Genomic DNA, 13,110 nt, shown 5'->3' with positions numbered 1-13,110 from the left:
GTATATATGTATGCATGTATGTCTAATAATATTCATACTCTACCAACAGAACCGGAGAATAATTTGGGACAGGATATGAGTGGGCGTAACCAAATTTCAGAGTTAGACTGCTGAATAACTAGAACGGAAATAAATATTGTTAGATATACAAACATAGTACACATGTATGTAAGCATAAGGCGGCAGCTGAGTGAATCGATGATTTGACTCCCGGTCAGAGTTTTTCAAGTTCCAAAATTATCCTTTTAATTTCATAGGCACATTTATGGATATAGCTCTTAAAAGTTCAGATTTGTCAGATAGGTGGTTAAAAATTTCAATAATTAGCTTTGATCAAGCGTTGGGTTATGATATTTATTTCTTCTTTTCACAATTTGACACCAATTCGAGGTACCAAGTGCAGCCAGGACCTTCTCTACCTGATATTTCCAACAGAGGGGAGGTCTTCCTCTTCCTATGTTTCCACCGGCGGGTACTGAATCGAAATCTTCAGAGCTGGAGTGTTCTTTTGCATCTGGACAACATGACCTAGCCAAGGCTGTCTCTTGTTTCAGTAAACTATGTGAATGCTGCCGTATATCTCATACAGTACTCGCCGTTGGCAATGTGCAAAGGACCATATGTGCAAGGACCGCAAAACCTGTCTCTCGACTACTCCTAAGGTCGACGATTTTCTTCGTCGAGAGAGGACTTTATTTTTCAATTGCCTACTCAGTCCAAAGTGGCATCTGTTGGCAAAAGTGATTCTGCCTTGGTTTTCAATCAGTATTATCAGCGTACGCCAGCAGCTGCACAATCTTAGAGAAGTTTGTACCTTTTCTATTTAGCATAGCAGGAGTTTCTTTTTGCGCAGGACGAAGGCGACTTTAAACGGGTATTTTCCAAGATTTGGGGCATATTGAAAATCAGTTTGTTGACGGAGGCCTTTAATCCTTCACACAATATACTCGATAAGACCTTATAGACGATAAGACCTTAAGCCTCCTGGGCTTAGTACACGGCTCAGATTGTGAGGCAACTTTTTGGGGTTAGGTAGAGCACACTTTGGTTCCAATCTTGCAAAGAAGCTGATGCTTACAATATATATGTATAAATGTATAGGTGTACATATGTATATACAGACACTCATATGTATACATACTTATGCGCAGTCACGTAATAATTATGTTTATTAATCAGCGCAATCAATAATTGAATACTTGAAGTTTTCTGTTACGAGGGTTGCAGCTTACACTTCTGTCTTAACAAAAAATTGGAAAATTTGTAGTGCTTTAAAATTAAATTGTATTAACTTTTAATAATGATTAATTTTGTATTAATTTTACCAATTATGAAAATTCTTCGTTTACCTTGATTAAGACAATTTTGCAATATATGATACATTCTATTTTTGAAAGCACAAATTTTACTTTTCTAGTTTGTTTTTGGAACTGAAGGGAGAAATAAGGGCTGATTTTAGAACACGCTTCTTGCTTAGTTTAGACTCATTAAAATCTGGGTAACACAAAGCATTTATCGTTGAGTGAACAGTTAACAATGAGAAAGTTCATTTTTCCAATTTTTAAAAAGTACTAAATATTTTTTCTTCTTAAATGTATAGTGAAATATATACAACTTTATATAAGAGCAGTCAATCATCGCCTCAGTATACTTGGATAGTCCGATTTTCGAACAATTGAAAGCAACCCTCGTACAACTTTTCATATCATTTGTTAAAATCCTCTTTCTTCCTGTAGCCTTTAACTCAGTTATAATGGATTTCATTCAATACATTTTATTCAGGCTTCTGTAGTTACTAGTTCGCAGCATTTATAGAATAAATCCAATAGCACTTTATGCTATAAAGGGTGTTTCATTACGGCAATTTGCATTGAAATATCAAAAGCACAAGAATTATTGGCTGTAAGGGGTAACCTACAGCTAAGTCGCAGTTAAGCAGCTAATCGGTGGAACCAAATTTCTAAGCAGAAACGCTTGGCTTCTCACAGACAGGATCTCAAGGACCGAGTGCTGTCTTGTGAGGCAAAAGCAGTAAAATGAACGAAAATGAAATGAAAACTTTACTTTTTGTTAGTAAGAATATGCCCTGCATGGCACACCCTTTATGCATAGACATGCATACAGCAGTACGGCATTCAAATAACCGTGCTTTTTTCTTCAACTATTTTTGCATTTATTTATAAATGTTTTATTGTATGCGGCATACAATACATTGCGCACAAACCTATGCACATACATCCCGATATTTACATGAGTAGTGGTGTTTATGGATGTAGCAATTATTTGTAGGTGCATGCATAAATCTCTTTGTATGCGTAACTTTCGTTTTTAGCAAAGCCTTATGGCGTTGGCAGCGTACTTGGATGCTGTTGAGCTGTGCCGCGCCGCTAGTGACTGACTGAGCAACAGTCATGGCAATGTGAAAAGCAGGCAGCACGGCAGCAGGAGCAACAAACATCAACAGCATGGCTTATAAATACTTGCGCACATACATGCATACCGAGATAGGCGGACGGGCAAGTAGTCAGACAGCGCGTTTGGTTGCGATGCCACAAAAAGGGTTCACACAAACGCTCACAAAACATTTAGTGAGAAACAAAGTGAGAATTTTTGCCTCAAAGTGCAAGGCAAACGCAGTTCAATGAGCAGAGTCGCTGCCATGCATTCGGCGGGCCAACATGTCGTATACGTGTTAATCGAATTTGAATTGTGCAATAATTAAAGTGAATTATTAGCAATTACTCGCGGCTACGGTGCTGTGTGAGCGTGTTTGTCTAATTTTCGTAAATATTGTTTCTGCGATTTGTTAGTTTCAATTTTTGGTATGCGATTACTTGCAATGAATTGAAGCTGCACGATTGAGGAGACCTGCTAATTTACGCTTTCTCTGTCAGTTTAAGTATTAAAATATTAAAAAGTAAGCGAACAGCGGAAAGAGCGGAAACAGAAAGGGAAAATTGGCAGTGCCGAGTATAATTTGTGCAATTTTTTTCAACAATCAATATTTTTGCGAAAAACTTGAAATATTTGTAATCAAAATCACGAGTTTTCAATTTCAAAATGGTATAGCATCCAAAAGTAAATAAAAACACAAGGTTTTTTGTATTTAGCGCGCTGCTTCAAAGTCTCAAAACTGCTAAAATTGTTATTTTCGTGCGCAGTTGCATCGATTTTGCCTTTGAGCAAAGTCGCCGTGCCACAGAGCATTGTCATGCAACGAAACTGCACTTGGCTCGCTTGGCGCAAAGTGCTTTTGTATGTATGTATGATTGCTGCAATGTGAATATGTATGTGCTGTAAGTGCATATTAAGTGCTTAGCAGCCTTAATGTGCGACGAGCCGTATACGTGACCCTTTTGCCGTGAGCCACTGCGCTACATAATGAGATGGATTCAACTCAAGATTATTGTACTGTAAGTCTCGTGAGGACGTATTGATCTTGATTGAGGCATTTCAAGTCGTTTTATTAAGACTCAGATGATTTCGTGCACTGTACAGATATTTACTTATATGTGTGGATAAGTTGAAACAATTTTGAAAATAAAAATTAAGCGCTATTTTAGCAGGCAAAAGTTGTTATTTACATTTTTTTTCTATTTTTATCTTTTTTCTCCCAAGCAAGATAATATTTTTTTTTATTCTGCATGGCCATAAAGATAAAAAGGCTCGCAGACCTTCTTTAACGACAACAACACTTCTTTCTCCGCAGTTCCTTACGGGACTTTTATAAATCCGAAAATTATTGTATTACAACTTCCGATTCTACTTTCGAACCAACAACTATACACTACATTGTAACTTGCTTTCTTTGCTAATTAGCGTTTTTGCCTTTCTCGGTTGTCATCATAAAGCAATTCGTTCAAAGTCAACTGGAAACGCTTACAAAGGCAATTGGCATTATGCCAAACAATCTGGTTTAATTCAATCATAACTAACCGCACAGCCTCTTAAGGCTTGTTGATAGTTGTATAAATATATTTGAAGCGGCTTATATGTGCATAAAGTTAAACCAAATCCGCTTACAATCCCATTCACCTAAAGCAAAAAAAACACAACAACAAGCGCAGCCGCTTGCGGACATTTACTGGACACATTATCGCTTTGAAATGCTCGGAAGTGCCATTGGAAACTGAATATAAATGCGAGGGAACAAAAGGCGCAACAAAAATTTGGAATGAATACCAGTTGCAAATCAAAATGCATGTATTCTTACACACACATATTCATAAGACGCCAAAATAGCCAAGAAAACAATCATAAGCGCCGGTACGTTGAACATACACCAATCTCCATTATATAGTCGCCACGCAACGGAGGCAAGGAAAAAAAATTGCACACAGGTCGCCAAAAACCGGCAGACAGGTTGCCGTCATCAACAGCTCAGCAGACTGAAACGGCCAGCGATTTTATGTGTGTATGTAGTTACGAGGACGGTTGAGTAAGCAGTTGTCTTTTGCCGAATATTTCCTTAAAGTAATAGAGTTTTTTTTTTTTTTTTAAATAGCCGTCGAAATTCATAATTTTTAGGCGCCTTGGCTGATATAGTCATTTCCGTTTAGAAGGGTGTGATGAGTGACTTTGATTGTTTGTTAGAGAGAGAACTTTGCCTATCACTTGCTTATTCAAATTGACTACTTGTTGGTTAAGCATGTTTCTACTAGTTCCAGTCGGATACAACTGCAAAGTTGGGTCCAAAATAGAAGCTCACAATTTCAAGTAAAGAAAGAAGACGAATTTCGGCAAGCACTCATTTATTGATGAGGTTATTTGCCTCTCCTTATTATATCGTTTAACGCCAAATGGAGATTCCAAAAGTAGTCGGGTTCTTCTCCACTTAGTTTTTCCAACGGAGTGGAGGTTTTCCTCTTCCTCTACTTCCCTCGGCAGCTACTACGTCTGGAGTACTACTAGAGCTGGAGTGCTTTCATCCATTCGGACGACAGGACCTAGCCATCGCAGCCGTTGCCTCGGGTTTCGCTGAACTACGTAAATTTCGTCTTATAACTCGTACAGTTTATCGTTCCATCTATTCTATTCTATCTATTGTGGCATTCGCCGTTGCGAATGCATGAAGGACCACAAATCTTCCGCAGAACCTTTTTCTCGCAAACTCGTAACACCGACCGGGATGATGTGTGACTTGAAGAGCTTGGTCTTTGTTCGTCGAGAGAGGACTTTACTTCTCAATTGCCTACTCTGTCCAAATTGGCACCAGTTGGCAAGAGTGAATTTATGTTGGATTTAAAAACTGATATTGTTTTGGATATTGATACGGGCTCCAATATACTATTGCCGAGAATATCTACGTCTTCAGAGTTATGATTGCCAACAGTGAGACCCAAGTCGCGAATATTTCGAGATATTTCGTCTTGCCTTCGGACCCATTTGCTTTGCTTCCTTGTCCAGTCTGGAGAAAACAGAACTAACGACGCGGTTGTTGCGACTAATGATATCAATATCATCGGCGTACGCCAGCGGCTATGCGCTCTTGTTGATGTTACTCGGTGTTTATATGCTATGCTGCATGAATTACTTATACTACTTGTTTGTTCGTTTCGCCACGGAACCGTTAAGCAGACCTCGTATAACCGGCATTTTAGATATAATAAGCAAACGACGGTGCAATTAGTACAATAACAACACCACCATTCATAAAAACCATAAATGAACAAACAAATGTGTTGCATGCTACGAAGTGTGGCATACAAGTTAGGCAACTTTGACTGCGTTTATTTAGGGGTTGTTGACTAAAAAATCACGCTATGTGCACTGAGAGCAAATGCCTCGCAAATTTTGAGTTCAGAAATATATTGAAAAATTGGATTATTGTCGGCTCGCATTTAGTAAACAATTTAAGCTATGCTATTCAGAGGTCTGTGAGTGTGGGTTTTAAATTTATTAGTGAAGATATGTTTAGGTTTAAGTCAAAATATTTCGTTCGATCGATTCGATCTATTCGCAAATCAGTTCACTGAGAACCATATTTCTTAACTGAAAGCACTATTGTCCCTGTTAGCGGAAGTAATGTGTATTTATATTTGAGATAAATAATTTTTTTTTTTCATTTTAAATATTTTCATGTAATCTGTGAAACATCGAAATGATCTGTTTTTTTTTTTTTTTTAATATGCAGAATTTTTACCATGTACCTCTCCTTATGCAAATCTAACAATTACAAATTTTATAACATTTCTTTACAGAAATCGAAAGCACTTTGCTTTCATAATTTGCGCTGTGTGGTCAAACTGATTAAGTTGATATATGCATACAATATATACATATATACAGATATGCATGTGTCTGCCTCATTTTCATGTTTTCAATGGACAGTCCGTTTAATATTCAACTTCAATCATTTTCGCTGAAGCATTCAAACAACTATTAAACAAAAATTAATAGGACACTTCCTTCCTTTTGCAAATTGCCACAGTCGAAAAATGAAAAGTCATGAAAGCCACCAAAGCCATGAAAGTCATCAGAGTCATCGCAATCATCGTCATGGCTGCCAAAGCCGCCATGCAGTTTTTTATTTTGCAGAAACACCACGCCACACCACAATTCAGTTGCCGGTGGATGTCAATGCTTTGCCATTAATGAATTTGAATTTGCATTATTGTTTTCTCTAAATTTTCGTTGCTTTTGTTTTGCATTAAATAATTCGGATTTAAGCGAAGCGGAGTGAAGTGAGATGGTCAAGTATTGGAAGTGAATAAAAGCAAATATTTATGCATGAGTAATTATGAAGGCATATTTGACTTGTGTTTGAAAGCACGAATTTTCTGATATCCATGCAATGGTCTTATATTGTCAAAGTGTTTGCTTATAACCTCCGATTATAATTGACTTTGAAAGGGGCCACAGAGGGAGCGCATACCTAAAATTCCTTTGTTTCAATTTCTAAGGCCATTTTTTAAGATAATGAACAAGTAAAGAATAATTTTCAAGTCGAAGTTATAAAATTATATTAATGGGTAAGTTTAAAGTTCAAGTGATAAAACTTAATGTTTAAAAGCATTGGCATTTTGCTTCCAAGGGAACCTTTCCTGAAGAAGTGACTCCTTGCTGCATTTGGAAGTTAAACTTTTGGTTCCAGTTGCTTTATTGCATCAAAAATTTATTGCTGCTGTTTGTGTAGCTTAAGGCCAGCTAATGAAATATTAATGCAACTTCCATCGGTGCCAATATTTCATAATCTTTCAGGAATCTATAAATTGGAAATATTTCGTTCCCTCATTAAATTTTATAAGCCAAATATTATATTTCTTCTTCACTGTTATTTTTTTTTCTGATTTTTAAATTCGACTAACAGACTAACACCATTTTTTACAAGAAATTTGGGGCACCACTACCATTTTCATTTTCGAAGCGGTGGCAAATTCATATTGTTGCATAATATTTACTATAGCAAGAATCATGTTTTTTAGTTGCGACAAGAATATCGTCTGAATTTAAATTGGGTCCAAGATCTGAGCACAAACTGATAACTGTATCTATCACTGGGGGTGGGAGCTAGGATTTTAGCCTTCCAATCATAGGCTTCTATTTCAAAATTACTCCAAAAATCGAACACTAAAACCTGGTGAAGTTATTGCTATAAGAATGGTTAAGTAACTTATTTGAGGTTACTTTTGGGGTACTTTAAGGAAGAGGTACTTTTAGAATGTAAGCAGCCCGAAACTCTTAACCTACTCCTGCACGCTCACTTTTCGAGCAATCATTGCAATGGGATCGCGTCGCTCGGAGTGTCTAGAACGTACAGCGCATTTTTTTTGGCGTTTTGGAATAAACGCCACCTAACATGGATGATCAACTCTTTCAAACCTTTCAAATCCCCTGGGCCGGATGGCATTATATACGCGTAACTGTAATGGACGGCCCCGCTCACACGCAATTGGCTAGTGCCCATGTATGCAAACTGAATTAGATTGGAGTATATTCATGGCTCGAGAGGTGCAAGAGTTTGCGGTAGGGACCTTCCTCGATATCTAAGGAGCATTTAACAATTGTGAGGTTCTCCTTTCAAGGCTTATAGGAGTTTAAACTGAACACTATCCCATCGGGATTCATGCAGTAATATTGATCATCTTACCGGATGCAAGCTGCATCAGCTGATTTGAAGAAGATGAGAGAGAAGCATCTCATCACTTTCTCCTCGAATGCTTTTGCCAGAACAAGGCAAAGTCATCTCAGATGTGGAAAAAATAGAAATAAAACACCTTAGCACATTTGTGATAGGTTTAGGATGCTTTGCTGGCTAATAGCTAGCCACAGAAATGTTTTAATTTGGCTTCACAAAAGTCTGGATGAACAGTAAGTGTGATTCCTCCGCCCCGCTGGGGGATCAGCCATTTAAACCTATTCTAATCTAAGGTTCCATGCAATTCCGATTTCCATACATATTCGGCATGATATGGCTTTGAAATACGAAGTTATTGAGATATGTTCATATGTATGTATATCATTTCTTCTTTACTCTCTTCATTAACACATCTTTCACTTTTCGCGGTTGCACACAATTACTTTCCCTTTCTTTATTTACAAAACAATCACTTACTACAGATATGTTTATCATCACGTACATATTATTTCATTCACACTCGCACTCTACGAATGCACATAAACACATACACATGTCATGCTGCATGCAAACTTTGAGCTTCTATCAATTTATTGTTGCATTTGCTCTTACTCATATCACTTTACGACTTTTGTAATAAATACTCGGGCATGTGACTATTTAGTACTCTGACTTATACACACACACACACACACACACATAAAAGTAACAGAAATTGTTTGAGCTCGAAGTAGATATTGTAGTTATTTCCTCTTTGTCATTGCGGCATCGAAATTAAAATACAAACAGACACCTTGTTGTTGCTTATTATAAAGTGAAAATTCTCCAATTACTCAAAAGGTGTTATTCACCTTTGATATTGTACAATCTCATTTTATTATTGGTGTGTGGCGAAGGAATTATGATAATTACTAATAATTAGGGAAATGGTTAAATATACATATATGCTTGGCATTCAATAAGAAATTGGAGTTGATGAAAACTTTTTTGGTGGTCAAGACTCAACCTCTCGAATTATTGTTGATCATTCACGTAATATATATAATATTAAAAGCATATTATTTATTATTATAAAGTTTTGATTTTGGTAAAATAAAATTTAAAATATATACAATATGTCTCAGCACTTGAAGATTTCAAAATTGTTTTCAAATTATTATAATTGTTTTTTGTATTCGACCGGAAGTGCAAGGTTAGCCATTAATCGGAGCATAAACTTCAAAGAGTGCTGTCAGTTGTTTTGCCACCTTGTCATGCGACAAGTTAAGCCAGTTATGTGGCAAATCAGCGGAAGCAGTCGACTGGAGATTAGCTTACGCACATAACTTGGATTTGTTGTGGCGAGAAAGTGTCACCCAAGTTGCTGAATATACTTGTGCGGTACATATGAGCACACTTGGTTGCCTCAATTGCGATGTGCACATGTGAATATGAAGCTTATGTGAAAAAATAGTGCCTGTGGTGGTTTACTATATCGAGCAATTCAGCTTATTTCCTGCTTTTAAGTACAGAAACCACTTTGTGTATAAAACTCCTGATGCTTGTTATATTTTTTTTCAGCTCTAGTAAGGGTGTGTATCTACTAAAATATTTCCTTTTTACTAATACTTTTAATAGATTTGCGAAACAAAGGCCTCTTTTAGACTATTTTGACTGAAATTGTTATATGTATCAAATATTTCTTTCCCATACACAATTATGTTATTCCTACCTTAAATAGGAATACTGGTTTTAAAGCTAATTTTACTTAATCTGTATTAGGAGCTTATAAAACCGGGTGAAAATATTAACGAGAAACACTACCAGCAACAATTCATCAACTCGAAGTCAGAAAGTATTTTTCATCATGCCAACGCTCGGGCTGATGTGCCAAGGCTGCTAATGACTATAGTTGTTACCATCTCACCATAGGTCTTTCAGTATCAGTTTACGCACAGCTCCAATAGTTTCCCAAATATCAACTGATTTTGGGCGACTTCCACATAATTCGTCTTAGAGTGATCCACGACCTCGATTTGATTCACCATTCTATGGATAAATAATGGTGTTTGATGGAGCTGCATCGTCAAAAATTGGATTAAGTTCATCTATGCACTTTTGATGAGCTAATCCACGTCGAAAATAACGAGCTTCTTTTTATAGGAAGACTTTTTTAAATGGTTCAAAACTGTTTGATGATGAATGTTGTGTGTCTTAGCGATGTAATGACTGCTTATGTGATGGTCCTGGTAAATCTTTTTCATAATTTCATCGATTTTTTCAACGATAGGTCGACCAGAGCAAGCTGCATCATTCACATCGAACTTTTCAGAAGGGAAAGAGCAAACCATTGTTGTGATATACGAACTGATACAGCATCGTCTCCGTAAATTTAACAAACTTCATTGGTGGCTTGCCATGGCATTAAAAATGATAAAATACGAAAAGACTATTCCGACTAGCCAACATAATAATCATACAAAATTTAACTTAAATACAGGGTGTCCAAAATTAACGCAAGTTGAAATTGCTCGCCAATTATGTAGTTAACGGTTTGACAGCTGACAATTTAGGCTTAGTAAAAATGGAGCGTTACACGATAGAACAAAGTGTCTTCATTATTGAACAATATTAAAAAAATAATGAAACCTTGGCGGCTGCAGTTCGAAAATTTCATAAAAAAAAATGGTCTTAATAGTATCTTAACTTCTTTCGATTTCAAAAAACTATGTGAAAGTCACATAGCAACCCATAATTAAATAAATTATTGTAAATGTGTCACAGGAAGGTCCAACGCTGCATTTATCGTTCAAAACCTGCTAATAACAAATCGCTTCCGCACTACAACCCAAAAAAAAGTTTTAAACCACATATCGCTTGATCGTTCGCTAATTATAGCATTCGCGGTATGCGCATAAATTACACGCTATAAAAAATTATTATTAATTGTTACACTTATTTAATTAGTCAATAAACAAATCAAAACTACGATAATCGTCCATGTGACAATAATAAACTGATAGTAGGCCAAGTTCAAGCGGAATGCATGCTAAATTTAATGTGCTGATAGAAAGCACTAAAAAATTTTAAAAATAGAAACGATCAATTTATTGCGCTGATTTTTTTATTAAAATTTTTTAGCGATATTTAAATATTTTTTTTTTTGGTTTTATGGAAAATTTTTCATACCGTGAAATTTCTGTCGTTTTCGAAAATTTTAAGTAATTTCTAGTGTCAGTAGTTAGTTTATTGGACTCACTCTTTGCTTTCCTTAACTACACTTAATTTTCAAACACTTGTCAATAATTTACATTCAATAAAAATAACGATTTTAGTCAAATATTCTTTGCAACTTATTTTGGCCACTGTTTGCTTTTGCTGCCAAACCACTTTGGCCAACTCAATGCTCTGATCGCATTTGATATAATTTGATTGTATTAGAAAAGCATTTGAAAAAACAGTGTGTAGATTCATACACAAAACTATTCAATTAAAACTCTTACCACAATATGCACATATACATATATATACACATGCAAATGTCATGTGACAGTTGTGTGCCACTGTTAAGTTTTGCCTGTATTTTCTGTGTCTAAAAAATATCTATGGCAAGCTCAAGGTCACATCGCAATAAAAATAACAACAAAAAATCCGAAAACATCTACCCACAGCTTTAAATTTGACAAATGAATAAAAGGAGTTTGGGCTGTTTTCGACTTTTTTCTCGACAAAAACCTCTTTTATATGAAATATTCGCGCGCTTTTGACAGCTAAGTAGGTAAAAATGAGATTTTGAATTAACAGAAAAATATATTAGTGTATACACAGTTGCTATTGTCATGCGTTAATATGTATGTAGGTGTGAAATTATAAATTTGCAATTGTGTGAAATTTTATTATTCATAACAGTGCCTTAAAAATATTGCGCGAATTAACAAGAAGCTATTATACTGATTTTTATGATTCCGTTCATGTCTCGACAATATTTTGATTTATTTCATGCTTTTTGAATCCCAAAAGACTTAACAGTCACAAGATCTGAGTAAACACACTCTACATACATAGGTAGTAAGGTGGGTATATAACATTCATGTATCATATCTGTTTGGGAAAATTCAAAATTATATATCGTTTAATGGAACGTTAGTAGCTGCCGAAAATGTTAACACTGAATACGTGATTATTATTGTATGGGTCGTGAGTAAAAATTTAAACTGAATCACATGATTAAATTTGTTATAATAGCGATGACTCTATTTCTCATTGATGTAAGGGCTTGCGCAAGCGCTAAAGAACGGTCAATGAAATCGAGAATACCAAACTCAATTAGATTAGAGTTTCGAAGGTCGAATATTCTCTACCAACAAGTATTCTTATATTCGAAAATGGATGGATTAGCAAATAAGAATGCAAGAAGATGAAGTTTAACAACTAATTATTTTTCTTACCATAAGAGATTATACCTACTCATATGATGAGTATAAAACAGTCCGCGGAACATTTTGCGTAGAATTCTATAGTCTAGCCAGTTATTTGTATACTATCGTATTGGTCAGGCTAAAGAATGTTATTGCCCATATTCGGAAAAGAGTAATTGTTTATAATTATAGATATAGTAGGAGTTCTGTGGATGAAAATCTTTCTAGAAAAGAATATTTTGGAATGCACACGAATTGAAAAATATTTTCTGTATTGAAGAACTTCTTGGCAGAACTAATCTTAGCTAATCTATGTACTTTTATTCTAAACATATAATATCAAAATTTGTAGTTTTATTTTATTACTCAGATTGTGAAGTTGTTGTTAAAAATAAAGTAGCAGCTTTGAATATATTAGAGCAGTGAACTTAATTACTAAAAATCACCCACCAAAGTGTACAAATTTTCAAGCGTAAGTTTGTAAGCTCTTAATGCATTTAAGTATATTATTTATCAGGCTAACATACACATGGCTTATTGCAATTTTCTAATTATCCACATATGTAAGTATATACAAACACATACAGGCATATGTACATTGACTTATAAAAATATTTTCGCTATTAATTCGTTGCC

Source organism: Bactrocera latifrons, unplaced genomic scaffold, assembly GCF_001853355.1.
Source record: "Bactrocera latifrons isolate USDA-ARS-PBARC rearing strain unplaced genomic scaffold, ASM185335v1 scaffold_48, whole genome shotgun sequence".
NCBI classification, from domain to species: domain Eukaryota; kingdom Metazoa; phylum Arthropoda; class Insecta; order Diptera; family Tephritidae; genus Bactrocera; species Bactrocera latifrons.
Note: the sequence above shows the minus strand (reverse complement) of the source record.